This window comes from Acomys russatus, chromosome 26 (assembly GCF_903995435.1).
Source record: "Acomys russatus chromosome 26, mAcoRus1.1, whole genome shotgun sequence".
Classification (NCBI taxonomy): Eukaryota; Metazoa; Chordata; class Mammalia; order Rodentia; family Muridae; genus Acomys; species Acomys russatus.
In genome coordinates, this window is record NC_067162.1 from 15,795,084 (window position 1) to 15,818,211 (window position 23,128).

Here is a 23,128-nt window from a genome sequence, read left to right on the forward strand (position 1 = left end):
CTCTAGTTCCAAATACTAAGGAGGACAGAAACCCACCACCGATAACTACGTGCAATGCACAGCTGCTGAAAACACAGAAAAAACAGCAAACCTGTTAATTGACTTAAGAAGACAAGGATGGGATTTCTCATCCCATTTTCCCTGCTTCAGAATTCCGGGTATTCAAACAACCAACATTAGTATTTTCAGTTGAAGCACCTACAAGCTCTCTCATCAGCTCTGTGGATGCCTCTCCGTCTGTCTTCACTCACAGGCTTTGGCTTGTGCAGGCAGCTGGTGTACAAGGACATCAGGACTTGACGTGATAACCCTGAGCTCTCCAAAAGCCCCCGTGGCAGCAGTAGGAAGACTGGTGACTCTGGCAAGTTTTCAGCCCTTTGCAAGCACAGCAGTGCTCGGCGTCAGTGTCAGTGATAGGAAAAGATCCCAGGGAGGCCGAGTTGGGGAAGATAAAAACTCATCAGTGCAACACCACTCACTCTAGACTTGAGTGAGAATCCAATCTATGTAGGTTGATTCTCAATGTTGAAATTTACTAACACTTGTAAATGTTCCTGTTTGCAGTCATTGTATGTCAGATACTGCCTGCTCCCTGTGTTTTCCACGGGTTATCTGATTTAGTCCTAAAACAGCACCACTGTTCATACAAACATTCCTGCTCCACAAATGATGGAGTTTAAGCTTCCAAGCTGTAACTACCCCGCCCTTAAATTCATAAGGGATAATTTGGGGAACTGGGGCTTGAGCAAAGTGTGCCAAATAAGAACGCCTTTACTTTTAAGAGCTCAGAAAACTTCTCACTTTTAATGTGGTTTGGGGGCTTCAACCCAGATCTTCATCACACCAAAGAGCACTCTGCACTGAACTGCATCCCTTGCCCTTGCCTCATCTTGTATCAATAATATATTTTTATTTTTTAAATTAAAATATAATTACATAGTTTCCCCTCCCTTCCCTCCCCCAACTCCTCCCATGTCATTCCTTGCTCTTCCAAATTTAGTGCCTCTTTTTTCATAATTGCTGCTACATACAAACACACACAACCACATACACCTTCACACATGTACACATATTCTTAAGAATATAAATACAACCTTCTCAGTTCATATAATAATATATATGTATATATATACACACCTATATACATATATATACTTAAGCATATGTAAATGCAACTTGTTCAGCTCATATAATGATATCTATCTGAATATATTCATTTATATGAATAAATATTTATATGTACATAAATATATGTGTGTGTATATATATATATATATATATATATATATATATATATATATATATATATATATATATATATATATCTGGCATTAAATAACCAATTAGGAACTTTTCCTTAGAGAAGACTATTTCTTTCCCTTTCAGCATTCCTTAGTTTTCTATGGGGCTTTGTTTTGTTTTTGGTGTCTGTGTGTGTGTGTGTGACATTTTCTCAGCATGTCTATTGGTGTCCTCCTGAACTTGTTTAGGCAACCACGTTGCTGAGACTTCATAGGTGAAGCTTCTCTGATGTTTCTAGGATACAAGATCTCACAGCAGACTTCCTGTTTCTTCCCACTCCCTCTTCCTTGATGTTCCCTGTGTGTCAAGTGCAGGAATTGTGCTGTAGATGGATCAGCTGAGGCTGCACTCCCAGGATCACCTTGACTCATTTATGATAGAATCTCTGGGGAAATTGAAACCCATCACATAATGAGGAGAAAACAAAACTTCATCTTTCTGAAATTCTAAAGGAAAAATGGAATTTTGAAAACTAGCATTAAAAACTCTAAACCTCTTCTCTTTTTAGGTTTATTTCTTTTAGGTCTGTAGCTGTTTTGTCTGTGTACAAAGATGTGTACCAAGTGTATGCCTGGTGCCCAAGGAGGGTGTTGGACTCCTTGGGACTGGAATTATGGACACTTGTAAGCCAGGAATTGAACCCATGTCCTCTACAAGAATAAGTGCTTTTCCCATCAGAATGGCTAAGATCGAAAACTCAAATGACACATGTTGGCGAGGATGTGGAGAGAGAGGAACACTCCTTCATTGCTGGTGGGAATGCAAACTAGTACAGCCACTTTGGAAAGCTATCTGGCGCTTTCTCAGAAAAATGGGAATAGGGCTTCCTCAAGACCCAACTATCTCACTCCTTGGATTATACCTAGAAAATGCCCTACCACACAACAGGGACATATGCTCAACCATGTTCATAGCTGCTCTACACATAATAGCCAGAACATGGAAACAGCCTAAGTGTCCCTCAGTAGAAGAATGGACTAAGAAACTGTGGTATATTTACACGATGGAATACTACTCAGCTATTAAAAACGAGGAATTCCCGAAATTTGTGGACAAATGGATTGATCTAGAAATCATCATAATGAGTGAGTTCACCCAGAAGCAAAAAGAGACAAATGGTATATACTCACTTATATCAAAACACTAGTCCAAGGGATACGTACCATGAAAATCTTTACTTACCAAGAAAGTGGGTCAGAGGAGAGGATATCCGATTGAGACTTTAGGCAAGAGTAGCAAGGAAGAAAGAGGAAATAGTAGGACCCACAGGGTCCTGGAAACCTACAAGAAGAACTTTATGACAGGCAGATCTGGATCCTGGGGTCCTCCTCAAACTAAGGCACCAGCCAAGGAGAATATAGGCAGTAAGCTTCAAACCCCTACCAAGACCTAGCCAACGAACATGATACTCTCCACCGTTGAGTGGAGAGTGAGATCTGACTCTCACACGAACTCTGGTGCCCCTTTTCTGACCATGTCCCCCGGATGGGGAGACCTGGTGGCACTCAGAGGAAGGATAGCAAGTTACCAAGAAGAGACTTGATATTCTAAGAGCATATATAGGGGGAGGAGGTCTCCCTCAATCACAGACGTAGGGGAGGGGAGAAGGGGGAAGTGGGAGGGAGGGAAGAATGGGAGGAAACAGGGGAAGGGCTAACAATTGAGATGTAATATGAATAAATTAATAAAATAAAAAAAAAAAAAAAAAAAAGAATAAGTGCTTTTAACCACTGAACTGTCTCTCCAGCCCTCTAAGGGACTGCATCTGTGAAACTAAACTATAAAATAAAAACCCTCAGTAGCTTAGGATAAGCTTTAAGAGGTGGCCCAATAGAACACAAGCCTCATGAAATCATGCTAGAGGCTGAGAGAAGGTGGAGTAAAGACCACATTGGAGATAGCAGGTGTGTGTCTAAAGGTGCGCTTCAGTAGCAGAGCACCTGCCGAACATGTGTGAGGCCCTGGACGCCATAGCCATAAGCATAACAAAGGGAAACAGCTGCAGAGGGTAGAGAATAGTGAGACTACAGATGTTCTAAGGAAGACACGAGCGCGTTTAGAACTGAAGCAAAACTCCACAACGCCAACTGCAGCTTCAAGGCACATGAACATGCTCAGGGTGGATCACCACACACAGGGCCAAAAGCCACAGTGACCAAGACGACACATGCCCACAGCAGCATTTTCAAATTCCCAGAACCACATAAAATCAGACTACCAGCAAAAACCTAATGGTTTCTTCAAAGAACCAAAGCTAAGCTCTTCTCGAATTTCTTCAAAACTTTTAAAGCCCTGGGAAAAATGTCACAAAATCTATAGCTATTGGAGAGTTCAAAGGAAAGTGTAACCTGATACATTTTTATTCCTCTGAGTTCTTACATGAAGGGCGGGGGATGCGCAGGGGGGGGTGTGTGTGGGGGGGGGGACAGGACATGGGGGGACTGGACAGGAGAAAGATATTCTCCAGTATGGAAGAGTCTAGAAGACAAGCTTCAAAGTGCTTTTCCCTTCTTGGGGATATAGAACTGGGGGTCCAGAGACATCCCTCAGTGAAGATGGATAATGTATCAGTGAAGAGATTATGGCTGAAAGGGCCAATCAGAGCTCCCTGTCGGGTGGCAACTCTACAGCCCCATAGTCTCTAAACAGCTGAAGGTGCTTTTCACTGTGCTGTGCCTGAGTACCCTGAGCTCAGGTCCCTCGCCTCCACAAACTTAATGTCTATTTCTCTATGGTGTACAAGGAAAAGTCAAAGTTCAACTCTTAAGGTATGATGCGTACCATATACAATTTGCTCATCGAAAAGGACCAATCCAGTGGTTTTTTAAAAAAATAATTTAATCAGATTACATCTTCATTGTCCTCCCCTTAATTGTATCCCATACCCCCTCCCTCCCTCTTTCACCCTATTTCTGTCCCTTAGACTTTTGACAGAAGGGACCTACTACTCCTCCACCATATGATCGGTCTCTAACATAAACTCTGGAGCCCCCAGTCCAGTGGCTTTTAATGCTGTTCACTGAGATGTGTATCATCGAAGGAAAGCCCGAAGCTCTTGGTCTTCAATTCCTCTTCTTAATTCTCAGTTCTAAGCATCTCACAGTTAGTTGGCTTCCTGGGTGCTGTGGCCTCTTGTGTCTGCATCCTTCAACACAGTGCATCAAGCAGTGTGGCGCGTGTGCTCTCACACCACTCTTCCATGGCTGCCATGATACTTACAGGCTGCATTTTCGTTTGTGTGTTTGTCAGTTGTGAGCATTTTGGAATCCCTGTATACAATGAGATTAATTCCCGAGCAAGTGTTAGTATTTATCACAGCAGTATTTTGGTATAAAGTCAACAGAGTCCCTTTGTAGGCAACCTCACTTAGGTAAGGTCAACCACGCAGGCGGATGACATGCCTTGAAACTAGAGACACAAAGTCAGGACAGCTGTTCGTATTATAGATAGCATCCCTTTTGGTTTTGTGTATTCTCAACACGGAACACAGTCTGCATTAAAGATTCTTCTCTTGGAGACAAAAGACACATTTTCATGACAGAGTGAGTTCTCTCACACATGTTCTGAAAACACAAGCTTTCCCACATACTGTCATTGACCCATTGGTGGGGACAAATTGGACATCATGAGAACTTTATATCTCATCATGTACCGTGTCCTTTGGGGCAACAAACTGAGTACAGAAAACGGTAGCCAGCTAATCCAAGCCATGAAGTAATGCACAAAAACATGTGCTTAAGCATGCACGGGCTTCTTCACTTCCTTGGGATACATGCCATGTCCATCTGTATTTGCTCGTTGAAATCTCCAACACATCCCAGGGCACCATCCTTCTATCGGAACCAATTCTTCCACTATCCACTCTGAATCCATATCAGGTTCAAGGAAATGCCCTGTTTGCTGTGGTATTTGTGCTTTTCTTATCCCTTGAACTTGTGGAATTGTCTGGAGGTTTTACTAGATTCCTGTGGTGTGAATTATTCTTTAAAATACCCGGCCAATGTATCTGAGCGTCGCACACTTTTTTCTGTTCCTTCTTTCATGCCTGCTGTTTGCACTGTGTAATGTTGCATAGTGCAGTGACCCTTAGAAATAGGTATGTTGAATCTCAGCAAGACTCAACATATACGGGCTACCTCCTAGAGACCAGGGAGAAACTGGTACTAAGGGAAATAAGTACAAGTCAGAAGCCATACTGAGCCTCGGAAATGCTTCCCACTGTTTTCTTTTTTAATGCTTTTACAAAACAAAATCGATTTTAGGAAAGAAGCTGTACTTGCCAAGCATCGTGACAAAGTGGCAAAAAAAAGCCCTGACTTGTTATTTTCCTGGATATTTAATTCTGATGAGCCTAGGGGCTGTAACTGGGCAGAGAAGTCCAAGAAGACATCAGTTTCAACCTAAGCAAGAACCCCCGGGTCTCCATCAAAGACCTCTTCAGTGAGATATGGCTCAGAGGACTGATCAGGGCACTTTGTGTGAGGGAAAGGTTTAATCAAAACTGAATGCAGGAATGGAAAGTGAACTGCACAGACAGAGGGGCGTGTGAATGATGGGTAGAGACAGACTTGGTGAAGAAATATCCCTAGTGGTTAGTGTCTGAGTGTACCCTTTAGGTCAACAGCAGCATTTCAATCCTGGGCAAGCCATGGTGACAGTGAAAACCAGTTCCAAACCTGCAGGAACACATTGCACAGTTTTGGTTTCTAACTGTGCACCAAGGCCTTCTAACTACCGCTGCTATCTCTGTACTGTAAAACAGTTATCAGGTGCTCTACTTTGGAGCATTTTGTCTGAAGCTCTTTACTGTCATAAACGCACTCAGCTGTCCCGCCGACGTGAAATAATAAATAATTATTATGTGAGTGACTGATTGACTTTGAAAAAACATGAAGGGCCTCTAAACCTGGAGTTTCTTGCTCCACACAATGTGCCAGAAAGAAATGAGCATCAGTAATCACTGTCAACAGTCTCTTGTAACTAAGAATTGAATCATTTATCTGTCCAGCATGTGTAAATTATCATCATCGTACGCCTCAGGAGTGCCTGATGGCAATTTGTGTTATAAAATAATAAGATATGAGGGCTTAATAGAAATTGCTTCTTGGTGCTCTGCTTGAGAACACTGTTCTTTGGCGTTGGCAAGAGTCACATGCCCTCTATATTCCGGCATGCCAGTCAAGCTGTTTATCACAGAATTCTTTGTTTATCTCTCTTTTTTCGTACTTTTTCTAACCCAACTAAGAGCCAAGCGCTTACTTATTATATTTACGGGATGACCTTTGCCAGCTCACCTCAAGGATTCTTTCCTTTATGACGAACACAGATAATGCCAGGAGCGAATGAGCTCTAGGCATGAGTAATTGTAAATGTTCTGACATCCTTTGGAAATATTATCGGAGCCCTAAGTTGCTATATATCCGTCATGTCTTCCACTCCGACTCAACAGCTGATGGAGTAGTTCAGCTTTCTTACTTTACTTGCCCTTGAATATGTATAGACTTCTGGACGCCCTAAAGAAAGGACTTTAGGAAAGAGATATGTACATGTGTGGAAGTTCTTAGAGAACGAAGTGACTTACTCTCTCTGTCCTTATGGTGAGGTTTTTGCGGCTGAACACTCTGTGCCCAGACTAGAAGGGACTTTGAATCATAGGAAGGTTTCCTTCATAAGCCCAGGATGCCAGCTGGAGTCCAAGGGGTAGCCACTGATGGTGTAGGGCAGGAGTGTGGAGGATGAAGGAGGATGAGCACTTAGTGAAAGAGTAAAGATGCTTGGTGCAGTCGCCTCACTGCTCTGAGATGCTAATGTACTGAAGTCAAACTCAAGGAGATTTAGGATAAGGTCCCTACCCTTTGAGAAGCATCTGGTAGGTGACACGTGTTGGTCCACAGGCAATTTTTACAACGTAACAACGACGATTTCAGTTTCCCTCGCTTCCAGGCCTGGGGAGTTCTCTTGGGCCATGCAAGCCTGCCTACCTGAGTTAGAATCACTAGAACGTACACAAAACCCCTGATGCAATGGTGCGTGTCTGCAGTTGCAGCGCCTGTATGCCATGAGAAGGAAGACAGGAAAGTCAATGGAAGCCTGAGGCCAGACAACCTGAAGAACACAGAGCAGCAGCAGAGACAAGAGAGGTCCTGCCTCAGAATAACGGGAAGGCAAGAACCACTTCTTGACTATGTCCCTCTGACCTCCACACCTAGGTCATAGGATATGTAAGCCTGCAAATGCATGATGCCTTGGGAGTGTTCTCTCTCTCTCTCTCTCTCTCTCTCTCTCTCTCTCTCTCTCTCTCTCTCTTTCTTTCTCTCTCTCTCAAAATCTATCAATAAATCCATAAATTTTAATAAGTTAAAAAAAGTTGCATATGCATAAGTTAAACTTTGTTAAATTTGTACACATGCAAAAATGTTTCGAAAGGCAGTCTCTATAGAACTTTGTATTGGTCACAGGATGGATGCAGCCTAATAATCCTTACCTAATGTACTGAGGCATACCACAGACTGAGAGAATTATGCTATGCTTAGAAGAAACTTTCATATCTACCAGGCATGCTCCACTCACACACTTATTACTCTATTTAAACTTTTGGCTTGAGTTCTATTTCCTTTTTTTAAGTTTTTTTTTTTTAATTAATTCTTTCAGAAGTTCGTATACCGTATTGTGATCATAATCATCCCTCTCCCAATTATTTCTAGACCCACTCTGACTTCTCTACCCAGACAACTTGACACTTTTTGTTGTTCTTCCAACCAAGTGGAGTCTAATTTGTGTTGCCCCAAAACTCTTGGGCTTGGGGCTGCCTTGGAGTGCGGTTGACCTACCAAGGACTGCATGCTTAAAGAAAACTGAGTTTCCCTCTCGCAGCACCCATTACATTCCAATATTACCTTAGCTAGAGGTGGGACTTGTGCTGGCTCTCACTGTTCCCTTGCTGTGAGTTTATCTGGCTTGAGCTTGGACCCATAATCACAAATGCATGTGCAACTGCCGCGTGGTGTCTGGAAAACACAATGTCACTGTCAGCGTCCATGACATCTGGCTCGTACAGTCAGTCTATCTGCTCCCTCTTGAACCACAATTCCTGAGTGTGTGTGTGTGTGTGTGTGTGTGTGTGTATGACTGAGAACTGTGTGGTTTCTCACGCTCTGCACCTTGGCCACTTGTGGGTCTCAGTATAATAATGTACTATTATAATAATAATATAATTTGGATGGATGAATGTATTCGTGTAGAATTATCTAAATGATATATTTACAATATTTATTTGACGTGACAATGAATGAATGAACTGCCATGCATTGCAAGGGGAAACTTCTCTAATAAGGGTTGGAAGGTGCACTAGTCTCTGGGCATAATGATACATCATTAGGAGTCATTATAATGTTTTATCCCTTTAGCACAATGATCGTTCTACCTCATTCTTTTCTTTTCTCTTCCACTGTACTTGGTACAGTCAACATGACACATCCTGTCCAGTATATCATGTAATACATTTTTTGTCATGTTTTGATTTTCTGACCAAAATTGATTAGAATTGTCATCTTATCATTAAAATGGATGGAATAAATCAATTAGAATAATGATTTGTCTGTCCTGCGTTGAATGTTTTTAGAAGCTAAAAAAAAAATGGTTGGTGTGTAGGAGGTATTAATAGTATAGTTGGGATGAATGAATGTACTAGCATAGAGTTATCTAAGTGATATATTTCCAATATTCATTTGAAGTGGCAAAAAGGTATGCAAAGCACCTTTGCGGACCGAGTGCCACAGCTGGACAGGTTTCACAGAAGGTCCTCAGAAGAAATGGCTAGAGACTTGTTTTCCTTGGGACATACCAAAGTATATGGGGTTCTAAGTGGGAAGGAGTCTTCTCTACTGTGATGCAAGGCCTACAGGAAGCTTTAAAATATTGTGTACATATTTTACCCTTTAATATTGTTTTAGGAACTATGCTTAATGCTGTCAGGCAACATAGTATAAGGTACTTCAAAGGAAGACATATGTAGCAAGACAACAAGAAGCTATGAGGGTAAACCTTCCTTTGGGTGTCACAAGTGTGACTTAGAGAGTTGCTTAAGGCTTACTAGAAATCTCAGGAGACATGTTGAAGCCCATTAAGATCAAAGGACTACATGGTGAGCTGAGGATAGGGACTCACGTATTTGGAGGAGACCTTGTTGTAGACCTAAGAGACTATTCCAGAGGAAACAGCCAGTGGGAATCTTCCTTTTAAAGGCCATGCTCTGGAATCAAGGATGAGGCAACTAAACAGAGTGTTGGGTTGAACTTGAAGGGAAGAGAGAAGCTCATAGGACCCAGGATCCAGTATGTGGTTTGTCGCAGGGGAGCTGAGATGTGACTTTTAGTGCATCACAGTTCCCCATCTGTCTAATCCTGAAAAGACCCACACAGCTGGCTCTTCCTTGCAGTGCTCTGTCCCCTGGGCTCTGATGAGACTATGTCCTTGCAGATAGGGCACAATGTCTGTAATATCTATTTAGAACAGAGGTCCCCATTCCAGTGTTCATACAAGACAATTTGCTGGGCATCTGCAGAAGTAAAGAGTACACTGGAGAATCTTTATTGGTTCCCCCTAAAGCACACACACTTCTATGTTTTCCCCCTGAAATGCCTTTTTTGTCTTTTCTTTTCAATATTTGGGTCACCTTTTTGCAGAAAATGATTTCTTCACCATAGAAAAGTCACATGTACTCGCACCATGACAAAATCTCTTTACTCTGGTTTGCACTGCGGTCTTTAAAAGGCATACACCCAGCCATTAGATGGCAGTTTCTATGCAATTCCAGTTTGTATCCGGGCAGGGTTAATGACTCAGTGTTTCTACATCTCGTGAATGAAAACCCAAAGTGGCATTGAGAAGCTGGAACTTTAAAAATATTGACAACTGGATGAGGTCTACCAGAAGGCTGAAAGCCTAGTTCTGTGTCTGTATCTAACTATACACTAGGCATGTAGCTCATCATATTTATGATCATGTTAATAGATGCAGGAAAACATCTGCTATTGTTTGACATTCATTTATGGTAAAGTTCTTTAAAAAAAAAAACTAACACTGGGTGGTAGCTTAATAGAATGTAGCTATGAAAAAACCTCTAGCCTACGGGATATTGAGTGTTTTTTCCATGATCCCAGGAACAAACACAAGATGTCAGCCTTCATTACTCCTATCCAATTTTGTCCAGGAGGCCCCAGCAAATTCAGTACATCTAGAAAAAGAAATAGAGGGCACGTGAATTGGAAACAAAAATAAAACTATCTCTATTCAGCAGACAATATCTACATCGGCGGTTTTCAACCTGTAGGTCACAATTCCTTTGGGGCTCAAATGACCCTTTCACAGGGCTCACATATCAGATATTCTGCACATCAGATATTTATATTACGATTCATAACAGTAACAGAATTACATATAGGAAGTAGCAAGGAAAATAATTTTATGGTTGCGGGGTGAGGGGTGCCACCACAACATGAGGAACTGTATTAAAGGGTCTCAGCATGAGGGAGGCTGAGAACTGCTGCTCTTGATGGCAAATCACAAGGGATCTGTAAGAAAGGCCCTAACGCTAACAAACAAGCAAGCAAACATGCTCAGCAAGGTTGCAGGGAAAAAAAAGATCAATATGCAGAAATCAATTGTGTTCCTATGTACAAGCAGAGAATGAGTGAAAATAAAATGCCAAAAGCATTATCATTCCTGCTAGCACCCCTAAATGAGTCACCGCTACTAACCAAAGGGCACATATACTGACTCTCTATGCTAAGATCTCTGGAAGACTGGAGCTGGAGAAATAGCTCGGTGCTTAAAAACACATCCTGCTCTCACAGACAACTGGAGTTCTGTTCCCTGCACCAATCTGTGACAGCTCACAACCACCTATAATGCCAACCCAGGGGGGACGGGTGGACTCTCTGCTTCCGGTCTCCATAAGTACATGCCTTTACATAACCTTTCCATCCCCACAAACACATACAGACACATGCAAAATAAACAAATACAAATTAAAAATAGAATTTTTTTTTTAAAATAAAAGAGGACTCCAATGAACTATGGATTGCACACAGGGAGCTATCTTTCATAGTTAAGATGTAGTGATTTATTCTTCCTACATTGACTCACAGGTTTAAAGCAAACGAATAAAAGTCTCAGTGAGATTTCTTGTGTGTGCATGCATGCACACACACACTCGTGCTCACACGCATACCCTAGCAGACTCTAAAACGTATATGGGAGATTAAGGAGTGAGCTGTAATAATTGAGGCAGTGTTTTGAAGGCACAGAGTTGGAGGACTCCCTGTCCAGTTCTAATACATAGTGACGCTGGTCAGAAAATGAACACAAAGACCAGTAGAGTACAAAAATCCAGTGACAGACCCACATAGGTATCACCAACTAACTTTGAATGTTTATTAAAAGTTCCAACACTCAACCAATGCTGCTGCTTAAAAGGATATTCGTGTGCTTAAAAACATCATATAAAAAAACCTTCCCATATCTCACATGTACATAAGCAGTTGCAATGGATTACAGATTCACATAGAAACATAAACAGATACAACATAATAAGGATCCCTTACCTGGAAGCATGGGGGAAGAAAAAAAAGACTTCAGGGCTGGAAGAACTACGTGATAAGGCGTCTTAGACAGAACCTGTGTCTAAACACAAAATGAGTTCAGGCTTCATTCACCTCCTACCTAAATATAGAAGCTAACTGTGATGTCACACAACATAGTGAGGTTGCCTTCCTTCTGACTCCAACGACCCGCAAGATGCCCATAGTGGGTGTTTGTGTATATGTGTGTGTGTGTGCAAATGCACATTTGTAGGCACACTGAGTTTTTTTCTGCCGTCCATGAAAAGGCAAAACGTAGTAATTAGAGACTTATTAATGGCTTGAGAATTTAGGAATAGTGGGAAGTTAGGATTTGAGGGGCTTTGGTACAAAGAGGAACCACGAGAATTTTTTTTTTTAGTGAAAAGAGGACCCACACAGGATACTCACCCAGACTTTCCGTATGTGTCAAAGCTCACAGAAGTATGCACCAAAAGAGTGACTTTTACATAAACTTGCAATAGTAAGAAGTGAACTTGTAAAATTTTTTGGAAGAAGTACTGAATCAGATCAAGGCAGAAAGCAAATGAGTTTGCAGCTACTGTTTGCTCAGCAGTAGATGGCCAGACAAGCGGACTGTACCAAAGTCTTCATTTGACCCAGTTTCTTAGAATGAGCCCCAGAGAGGGAAAGGAAACTTGCTAGAATCACACAGCTATCCTCCTCAGGACATCAGGCCTTCTCACTCTTGGGCCTCTGTTGGATATCCCGCATGAAAGCTGTATGTGGAGCTGTGTCCAAATATGACAGCCAAATGATAACCTGAAAATAGTACCACTCTGGCGCAGAGTACTGAAGAAAAGAATAGAAGGCAAGAAATTAAGCCCATGATAGAAGGGCAAACTCCTTAATGTTCAACATTCACAAGGAGTATATTAAAAATTATAACCTCACAAACTTTTCCAGTGCAAGGAGTGGGGAGACAGATAGCACGTCTTAACTATAAAGATAATTGTGTCAAAAAATTTTTAGCAATGTTCCAGGGAAGGCTGTGGGCCCTGATGGTCCCCAGTAGACCCTTGCCCACACAGGGCTGCTATTGATTTTAAAACAACTTCACACATGATAAATGAGACTGTGCTTTGTAGAGGATTCGGTCACAAGAGCCCCCAGATCAATCAGCTTGTCAACAGGCAGACGAAATTCAATTTTTTATTCTTAGTAACTCTTATTTGGTGGCAGACCATCGTTTCAGAGGAAATTGCCTCACAAAGGCCGAGGGGCAGGCGTGAGAACATGGAGAAAGATAATTCTGTTCAAAGCATGCTCCCCATGAAGACGTGAGGCTTTGGAAAAGGTGGATGGAACTGTGGCTTGATGGCAGCGGTCACCACAGCCTACCTCATTCACCCAACAAAACTAATCAGGGATGGTTTTCCTTATCCCACACACAGTGAGCTCTTCCTCAGTTGAGATAGGGAGGCCCCAGGCTTTCTAGATGAAACTAGATGGCTCAGACCAAGCTTAAAGAACTTCTACTCTGCTCTCTTACACCATAGGAAACTGCAACTAGGTCAGAAGTACTGGTAACTAGGATATTAGCACTCCCAGAGGTTTTTAGAAGGTTTAGTGTCAATAATTTTTTAGAAGGTTGAGTGTTGAACCATATGACGCTTACCTCCCTTTGCCACTTATTAAAAATATGAAACATTTTTTCCTATTTAAAAAATAACTCTTTAAAGTCACCTAAGGAAATGAATTCAAAGACCCAGGATTCTTGACTCTGGGGGCAGAGTCCCTTGTCACTCTCTCTGGACCTTGTTGCATGTGGCTGAGACATCTGAACAAGGGCCATACAGCCAGAGGGACACAGCAGCCCTTGGATGCTCTCATGGTCTGGTAGGGTGCACAGTCCAGAAGCAAACAGAAGCATTGCCTGAGAAATCACTAACTGTCCAAAGTGGCCCAAAGTAGATGTTCAAGACAGAACCCTTTGTCATCAGCACACCACAGGAATCTAAGGTTACTTCAGGATGCTGGACAGGCTCCAGAGGGAAGAGGCTGTGCTCAGATACCCACCTGTGGGCGGGGTGAGAGTCAGAAAATAAAGGGCAAGCAGGAAGGAAAGTATTGTTGGGGAATAGCTATTTTCTTTGAGCATTATATTACCGCGGCCACCATGGAACACAGACTATAATGACCCCTTTGTTATGGCAAAATATTAACAAAACAATAGAGGGATATCTATGTTAGGGTTACTGGTAGCTAGGCCATTAACACTCCCCATATGAGGAAGGCAGGTCCATGCCATTTGAACTCTGACCTTAGTTGCTGGTGGCTTGTGGTCCCAAGCGGGGGCGGGTGGTGACTACAGCATACAGGCCATAGAAGATGAACAGAAAGCAGCATGGCATTCACCTAGGTTTTATGAGCGCCTCATCTCCGATGAGATGGGATGCTTCAGTGACGTAATGCCTTTGAGTCATTCATGATCCTGTTACACCCTCACACATACTCCTGTCAGTAACTCCTAAAACACATTGGTTCACCAAGCTGGACTTGGATAGAATTGTTCATTAGTCTGATGTTGTACAACCTGAGGTGAATAGATATTTATCTTACCTTCCCAAGGAAAACTACACAAAACATGTGATCACATTAGACACAACCAGTTACAAAAAGGTGTTGGGATACATGTCAGTACAGCTTGTTAGGATGTGTCCAGGAAGGTTCACATGCTTAGGCAACAGAAAGCAAGGAAGGAAATGGTACAAATGAGTGAAACAGGTGGGCAGGACTGTGTCCATCTATAATATCCTGGTGCCTCTTCCACATCAGGTCCTTGTAGGTAAAAGGCCAAGTTTGGCACTGGGCTTTTCTGACAATTCTCTTTGGTTCAAACAAATAATATTAGGACAAGCAGGAGCCAGAGCGGCTGTTCTCTCAGACAATTGGTACTGCTATAACAGAGCAACATATCGGTTAATTTAGAGGGAATAGAAGTGTTTTCCTTGTGGCTCTGGCTGCTGTCCGAGGTCAAGGCATGTCTGAGGAGGGTTAGTATGCACCTGCCAAATGTGACTGCGTCCTCTGTAGGGGACAAAGGCTGTGACTGTACATGACAGAAGAGCAGAGGATGGAAGGGGTGTTAAGAAGCTCTAGGTCTTTTATAAGCCTGTGCATTCGTAAACTGGGGATACTTGGTCTGAATGTGAGGTCAACTCCTCCCACACACATTTGCTCAGGCCCCATCCGGTGAGAGTCTGGAAGATTGTAGAAACTTTAGGAGGCGAGGGATCTAGCTGGGAAGTGGGTTGTTGAGGGTAGATTCCCCGGCCTCTTCTCATTTTTCCTCTCTGCCACTCTGTCATGAGCTGGCCAGCCTCCTTCGCCACATCCTGCAGTCTCTGATATCCTTCGTCACCTCTGACCGGCAGTGATGAGTTTAGGCTGAAACCTCTGATGCCATGAGCCAAGCTAAGCCTTGCCTCCATTAGCCTGTTTCTCAAGTATTTTGTTACAGAGATGGAAAAACTCAAACCCAGGAGTTTTCTTCACGCAATCACTTCCCCAGTGCTTGTACCCGATAATGCCAGCTCGGTGAAGCTAAGTTCCAACTTAAGACTGGCCATGACCATGGTCCAATCTACAAACAGTTGCTAGTCCTCCTTGAGAAGGAATTCAACCCAAATATTCCATCCAGAGTGCTTCTGGCATCTTCTTCTTTCAGTAATTCATGCCTCAGCTCCCAAATCCAGGTGTTCCACAGACGAGCTGTGCTGTACGCACCTGCTCCCATCCTCACTTCACACTGTGTTCTCATTGGGAATACCCACCAAGATGCCGACGTGCACCTCCATACTGGGGATTCCAGGCTGGCTGCATCTAGTTGTGAGGGAGGGTGGATATAAAAAAGTTACCAGATGTTTCCCCCCACCCCCTACTTATTTCACGTTAAAAAACAAACAAAGAAAAAAACAAACAAACGCAACAGAATGTAAGTACAAAGGAATGATGCCAGGAACCAACAGAGCAAGATGCTCTACTTGTAGATTTCTAGGACCCTCTGGATCCTTTTATTTTGCTGTTCTCCCATGCGTCTCTCATTTAGAGTCCCAATAGGATGCCTTCCCCTCTGTCCCAGTTTCCTGGTAAGTGAAGGCTTTTGTGGGACATGCCCCTTGGGCTAGTATGCAGATATAAGTGAGTATATACCATTTGATTCTTTCTGCTTCTGGGTTAACTCACTCATTATGATCATTTCTAGCTCAATCCATTTATCCACAAATTTCGGGAATTCCTTGTTTTTAATAGCTGAGTAGTATTCCATAGTGTAAATGTACCACAGTTTCTTTATCCACTCTTCTACTGAGGGACACTTAGGCTGTTTCCATGTTCTGGCTATTATGAATAAGGCTGCTATGAACATGGTTGAGCAAATTTTCTTGTTGTGTGTGGAGCATCTTCTGGGTATATTCCAAGGAGTGGAATAGCTGGGTCTTGAGGAAGCCCTATTCCCATTTTTCTGAGATAGCACCAGATAGATTTCCAAAGTGGCTGTACTAGTTTGCATTCCCACCAGCAATGAAGGAGTGTTCCTCTCTCCCCACATCCTCGCCAGCATGTGGTGTCGCTTGAATTTTTGATCTTAGCCATTCTGATGGGTGTAAGACAGGAGGTAAACTTTAAACCCCTTCCCAGATCTAGCCAATGGTCAGAATATTCTCCACAGTTGAGTGGAGAGTGTGATACGACTTTCTCACATACTCTGGTGCCTCACATTTGACCATGTCCCCTGGAGGGGGAGACCTGGTGGCACTCAGAGGAAGGACAGCAAGTAGCCAAGAAGAGACTTGATACCCTATGAGAATATATAGGGGGACGTAATCCCCCTCAGGAATAGTCATAGGGGAGGGGAATAATGGGAAAATGGGGGGGGGAGGAATGGGAGGATACAAGGGATGGGATAAACATGAGATGTAACAAGAATAAATTAAAAAAAAAAAAAAAAAAAAAAAAAAAAAAAAAAAAAAAAAAAAGAAATATTCCCTCTGAACAGTAGGAAGCTGACTGGACCCACTGAGAGAACAGAATGTGTTCTGTTGCTTGCAGTTGGGGAAATATAGTGCACTTGCAGAAACCAGCCATTGGCCAAAACCAACATTTGCTTGATTTCTTTGGGCCTCCTGTAATACAGGGTAGAGAAATTTCATCAAAAACACGCAACTCATTCACACGAGACACAAGCCACTGGATTGCTCTTCGAAGCCTTTTAGTATTCTCCCTTAGTTAATGGCTTAGCACACATAGTTGGGGAAATTTCTTTTACTCATTTCATAAGCTGTGGTACAGTTCAAACTCTGCTCCTTTCCTCAGTATTCCAAATGTTGGGATCACTCCTAGAGACTACTATATTGGCTCAAAATATCTTTTTTTTTACCCTTTAGGTTCAGTGATAAATCTTTTCAAACAAAGGCAAACGTTATCTTTTCTTTTTTTTTTTTAATTTTTTTTATTAATTTATTCTTGTTACATCTCAATGTTTATCCCATCCCTTGTATCCTCCCATTCTTCCCTCCCTCCCATTTTCCCAATATTCCCCTCCCCTATGACTGTTCCTGAGGGGGATTACCTCCCCCTGTATATGCTCATAGGGTATCAAGTCTCTTCTTGGTAACCTACACTCAGAGGAAGGACAGCAGGTTACCAAGAAGAGACTTGATATGTTATCTTTTCTTATCAAGATAGAAATGGTTCAAAGTTTAAACATCTTAAAGAGATCTGTTTGGAGAAGGGATAATGAAGAAATAACTTGCTTTCTGGATAAATTTGATGAATATACAAAGCTAAAATCACCTCTAATTTTAAAATATCACTTATTTTATAGGGAGTTTGTAGGACAAAACAAACAAACAAACAAACATCCAGATAATGTGTCAAGCTACAAAAGTTATGTGCAGTATCACCCTTATCTCCGGCTTCCTCCTTTGGTGCTTCCCAGTGTCTATGTGTTGACCTCCTGGCCAAAATACTCATGAGGGCAGGAAGCTGGGTGTCAGAATCTTAGTATCCCCCAGGTCTTATTCCAAGCAGCCAGGATCCTGATGCGACTAGATCAGCCAGCCCCACACCAGCTTCCTAGGCTCCGTTTCCTCCTGGAGCCCTTTTTCTTTTTAAAAATATAAATGGTACCTCTCAGAGTGCCCATCCCAATGCTAGGCAGAGCCAAGCAGCATCTCTGATTTTGATTTGACATAGATTAGAAGTGGAGGTCCCAACATCTGTACTCATCAGCTGGAGGCTCCTGATAACTTAGGCAGAAGCTGGCATTGTGGGAGGAGGCAGGGTGGGGTGGAAGGGGGTGCGGGAGAGCTCCACAGGCTGGTGCTGAAGGCTCCCCCTGGAGGGATGGTTCTTTGCACCTTGCAGCTCAGGATATGAGATATGTATTTCCCAAGGATAGCACATATGTAACATTTGATAGCTTGGTGTCAGTTTTGAATACTTAAACATGTGGTCCATGGACAACTCTCTTCTGAGACCAGCAGAGAATGTTATACGTGAATCTCCAGCGTCCAAGCTAGATAGTCCCTAACTGCCTGTTTTTGGTGGAACAGCTATCTCCAAACACTTATAGTTCCCAAACAAGAGTGGCTTATATACTTTTCTGCCTAGATTCAAATTTTTATCTTAAAAATTCCTTATACAACCAGGTGCAGTGGCACACACCTATACTCGGGGATGCAGAGGCAGGCTGATCTCTGTGAGTTTGAGCCTGGTCGACAAAGCAAGTCCAGGACAGCCAAACCAAGTCCAGATGGACCTCATCTAGAAAAACAAAACAAAACAAAACAAAATGAACGTGATCTCTTTAAGATGTTTAAGTATAACAAGCATAGCTGATGGAGTTGATATAAATATATCTGCATTCAATATCTTTGAATTTCACCTACCCCAGATTGAAATATTCAGAAAAAAATGCATCTATATGGAATATGTACAGTCTAAATTTTTTATAACCATTCCCTAATATGACACATCAATTACTTTAGTAGGGTAATTATAAACAATCTGGAGATGATTTAAAATCGACAAGTGGTCATAGTTAATATGCAACTACTGTCTCACAAATGCGTGAGACTTGAGCTACCACACAGTTTATATCCACAGGGTAGAGTGTTCCAGAACCAGCATCCTAGGGATGAGGAAGGACAAGAGTACACACTGAAATGTTCCCTGATATGCCCTCTATGTTTCCAGCCTTTTTGCCTCAAGAAAGGGTCAATCATCTGTTGAGTTCTTCAGGCTCGTCAGCTGGAAGGCTTCAAAGTCAGAGGCAGGTGGCTACTGTACCATCAGCAGCCACTCCACAGTGCTTAGAGGTGATACATAGGACATCTTGCATGACCAAAAAATGTCATCAACAGTGCTCAGAGCCACGTCGAGGCACAGGAGAAACTTCTAGGTCTAGAAGTACTCGGGAGAAGGCTCAGAGACTCAAAGGCATGCCTCCCCCAGAGTCCAGAGTTTTCTACCCAAAATCTTCCACACGTTTTCTAAATAGAAATAGGGGGATAGATGATGGGTGGCAAAAGAAAAAAAAATTATGGGAAAATTCCACCAACCCATAAACTTTGAGGAAATCCTACATTCTGTCTTCTGGTTCTGTGGGAAATAGGTTGTATATCTCATTTCAGGCTCTGTTTTAACATGAAAAACAGCCTGTGTTCTCCATCCATTAAGCTATTAGTACATCCTAGCATCATGGGTCTTAATAACATTTCCTTAAATAACTGTGAAAGCCTATTAGTTTTATTTATTCTAGAAAAAAACTGAAAAGGAAACGCTATAACATATTGGACTCAGGGATCAAGCTAATTAAAACTGTAAATGTCAATAACAATATTTGACATTTCTTTTCAACAATAACCAATTATCGTAAGCATTCTCCCAATAGCTATTAAATTCATCCCCACAAACCTCATGTTTTCACATTTAGAATATCTACCAGATCATTTATCCAGCCCCTTCCATTAGCCTCTGGATAAATATATATTTGGAACATAGAATGGTTTATGTTTGGTTTAATTGGAGTATCTTATTCCACATTGAAGGCAATATTAAATTGCATTTAGTAAAAGGGATTGTTACATGTTAAAACCAGAATAAAACTGTGCATCTGGTATATTTTAGTTGTGGGATATGTAATATCTTGTTCGTTCCCAAATTCTGTCTGCCTGAAATCAAACTGAACAATTTTAGGAAATGTTTCATCTTCTGTTGAAATTAGAGGCATAAACAGAGTTTGCTGAGTGGATTGAAAATGCATGTGGAAAACCCAATATGTATTGGAACAAGGGACTAGAATGTTGTGACTTAGTGAGTCTCTGTCATTCAGTTTCTTGTCAGTTTGATAAGAAAACTGGTGGAACAGCTGAATGAAGGAAATATTTATTTTGGCTGATGTTTCAAAGAGTTCAGACCATGGTTACTTTCCTCATGGACTGGTTTGGAACATCGGTACACAGAGGAAAACAGTTCACTACAGGATCAACTAGGAAGGAGAGAGAGAGAGAGAGAGAGAGAGAGAGAGAGAGAGGATGGAAAATGCAGTGTAACCTTCAAAGGTGCAATTCCAATAACCAACTTCCTCTCACTTCAATGACCTTAAAAAGAACACCACCCAGTAGGGGAACAAGCAAGGATTCGAAACATAAGCTTGTAGAAGGTATTTTAACCACCCAAACCGAAATGTACTCCATATCTGAAGAATCAGGGAGCAGATTATGAATAGGTGAGATCTTGAAGACGTTTATATTGAAAACATCGCAGCCAGTGGTGAGTGAGCGACCCCAAGATGCAGGAACAGCTATGACCATGTCTGCTATGCAGGGTCATGTGACAGCTATGTAACAGGGGTGTGGGGGCAGACCCCCTTCTGATCCCCTTTTTCTGCTTAATGATTGAGTAGAGTATGTTTTATGAGCCACACTAGTTTGTTTTTCTATTGCTCTGATAAGAATGGTAACAACAACAAAAACAAAAAACAACTAAACAAGAAAAAGGCTATTTCATCTTACAGCTCACAGTCCATCATGAAGGCAAGGCAAAAACTCAAACAGGAACCTAGAGGCAGGAACTAGAGCAGTTCCTCTGGTGAAGTACTGCCTACTGGCTTCATTTTCATGGCTTGCTTAGCCTGCTTGCTTAGACAAGCCCAGGACCACCTGCCCAGGGGTGGCAGTGCCTGTGGTATCTCACAGACTTGCCTGCAGACCAGCATGAGGGAGGCATTTCCTCCCTGCAAGCCTCTCTTCCCAGTGATGTCTAGCTTTGTGTCAGGTTGGCAAAAGCAAACCAGTACAGAGTCCTTGGGAGGTGCATTAGCTTTCTTTCTGTTGCTGTAATAAAATACCACGATAAAGGCAACTTAAGGGAGAAAAGGTTCGTCAGGGCTTACATTTCCTGACCAGACGCAGACTATCATGGGAGGAAGTCATGGCGGCAAGGTGAAGCCATCTTGTCAGCTTGGAAGCAGAGAAAGGGTAATGAGGTGAGTAAGGCTGCAAAACCTCAAAACCTGCCTTCAGGGACAGCCTCCACAAACAAGGCCGCCAACCAGAGAGCACGTGTCCAAGCACGTGAGCTTCTGGGGATACCTCACATTCAACCGGAACAAAAAGAACCCATTAAAGCAGAGTTGTGGGGCCATGGTCTTTCCCTTTGAGCTGTGATGTCGATGAGCTTCCTCTGACAGGACACTGTGATGCTCCAAGCCCAAGCAACAAGGCCATTTACCGTGGATACCACTGAAAGTATAGGAGAAAAAAAAAATCAACTTTTTCTCTTGAATGCTTGAATTCCACAGGTACTTTGTTATAGTAACACAGAACTGACCAACACAATGCATGCTCTTATTCCATGAGTTGCCAGCACACTTGAATGGGATGTCAACTCTCTGAACACATGGCATGGTTTTTATTCTTGTAAATATTTCCAGAAGCTGGTACAGTGCCTGGGATTCCGTGGGTGCCACTCAGTACTTATTATGTAAACGAAGAAGGAATGGATGAGACAGGTTTTATCTTAGGCACATTGAGACCCGAGTTGTATCTTAGCTGTATTTTTTCCACAAAGCTAGCTCCTTCAACTAAGTATGGAAATGTGGAAGTATGTGTTAACCTGAGAGGAGTTGCTGGGGTAGTGTTCTAGAAGTTGAGTGGAAGATTGCTCGTATTTTCCTCCTTGGGATTCCCACTAATGTCACATGACTAAGAGAGCCTGCTTCAAACGTCAGAAAGCTGATAGCTTTATTAAAATGTCTTAGAGTGAAAACCTTCAAGTAAGAAGAAGCACAGTAAATATGAAGTAGGAAAAAAGGGAATTCCACTCCTTCCTGACTCCATTTAGCTAATGGGGTTTGTATTATCTCGTCCCAGTGATGACCTCATGAGGACCTGCCCTGTGCCTTCCATCACTCCCATCTTAATTTTAAAAGGAAAGTGATGGTCAAAGGCCTGAAGTAACTGCTGAGGATCACACTGCTTGCCTCAGGACTGCTGACTCTGTGACAGTGATGGGAATACTTCAAACCATGGCCAGGAGACGTTAGCCCACAGTGGAGCTTTCTTGTTATGAAGGCCCAGATATTGTAAAGACAGATGTGCTTAGACTGTACTTCTCAGAGGAGCCCCAGACTGAGCGTGGAAGTTGTCCACAGTCTAAAGGGGACAAGAGACATACTCATCAGGCCCACTTCCTTCTTAACTTTCTGCTCCCCATTACCAGAGGGCTCCAAATCAGCATGCACATTTGAGCGCCAGTCAATACGCAGTGTTGGTTCAGACCACTAACAGAAGCTCACTGATGCCTTTCAAAGGAGAGAATCTTCTAACTCCATGAACTTCCAAATCCTGTGATTTCTGCCCAGGGACACAACCATCCACGTGCTTGTGTCTTGTCTTCCTCTTACGGAGGGGATCAAACATGCCTATAGCAACAGTTTTCCCAGAAGCCCCAGGGGCCTGGCTGTTATGGTCCATTCTTATACATTCCCTGTATTCATCTTCTCATCCCCTCTATTCTCTACTTTCATACCCCTGTGGCCCTCCCTGGTGTAGGAACATAACTCATAAAAGAATTATTAACATTAGCTGTTTATCATGGAGCTTGCAAAACAGAAAAGCAATAAAAGTGTAGGCGTGCTCACTCAGTTACCGTTGAAATAGATATCAAGAAAATTATTC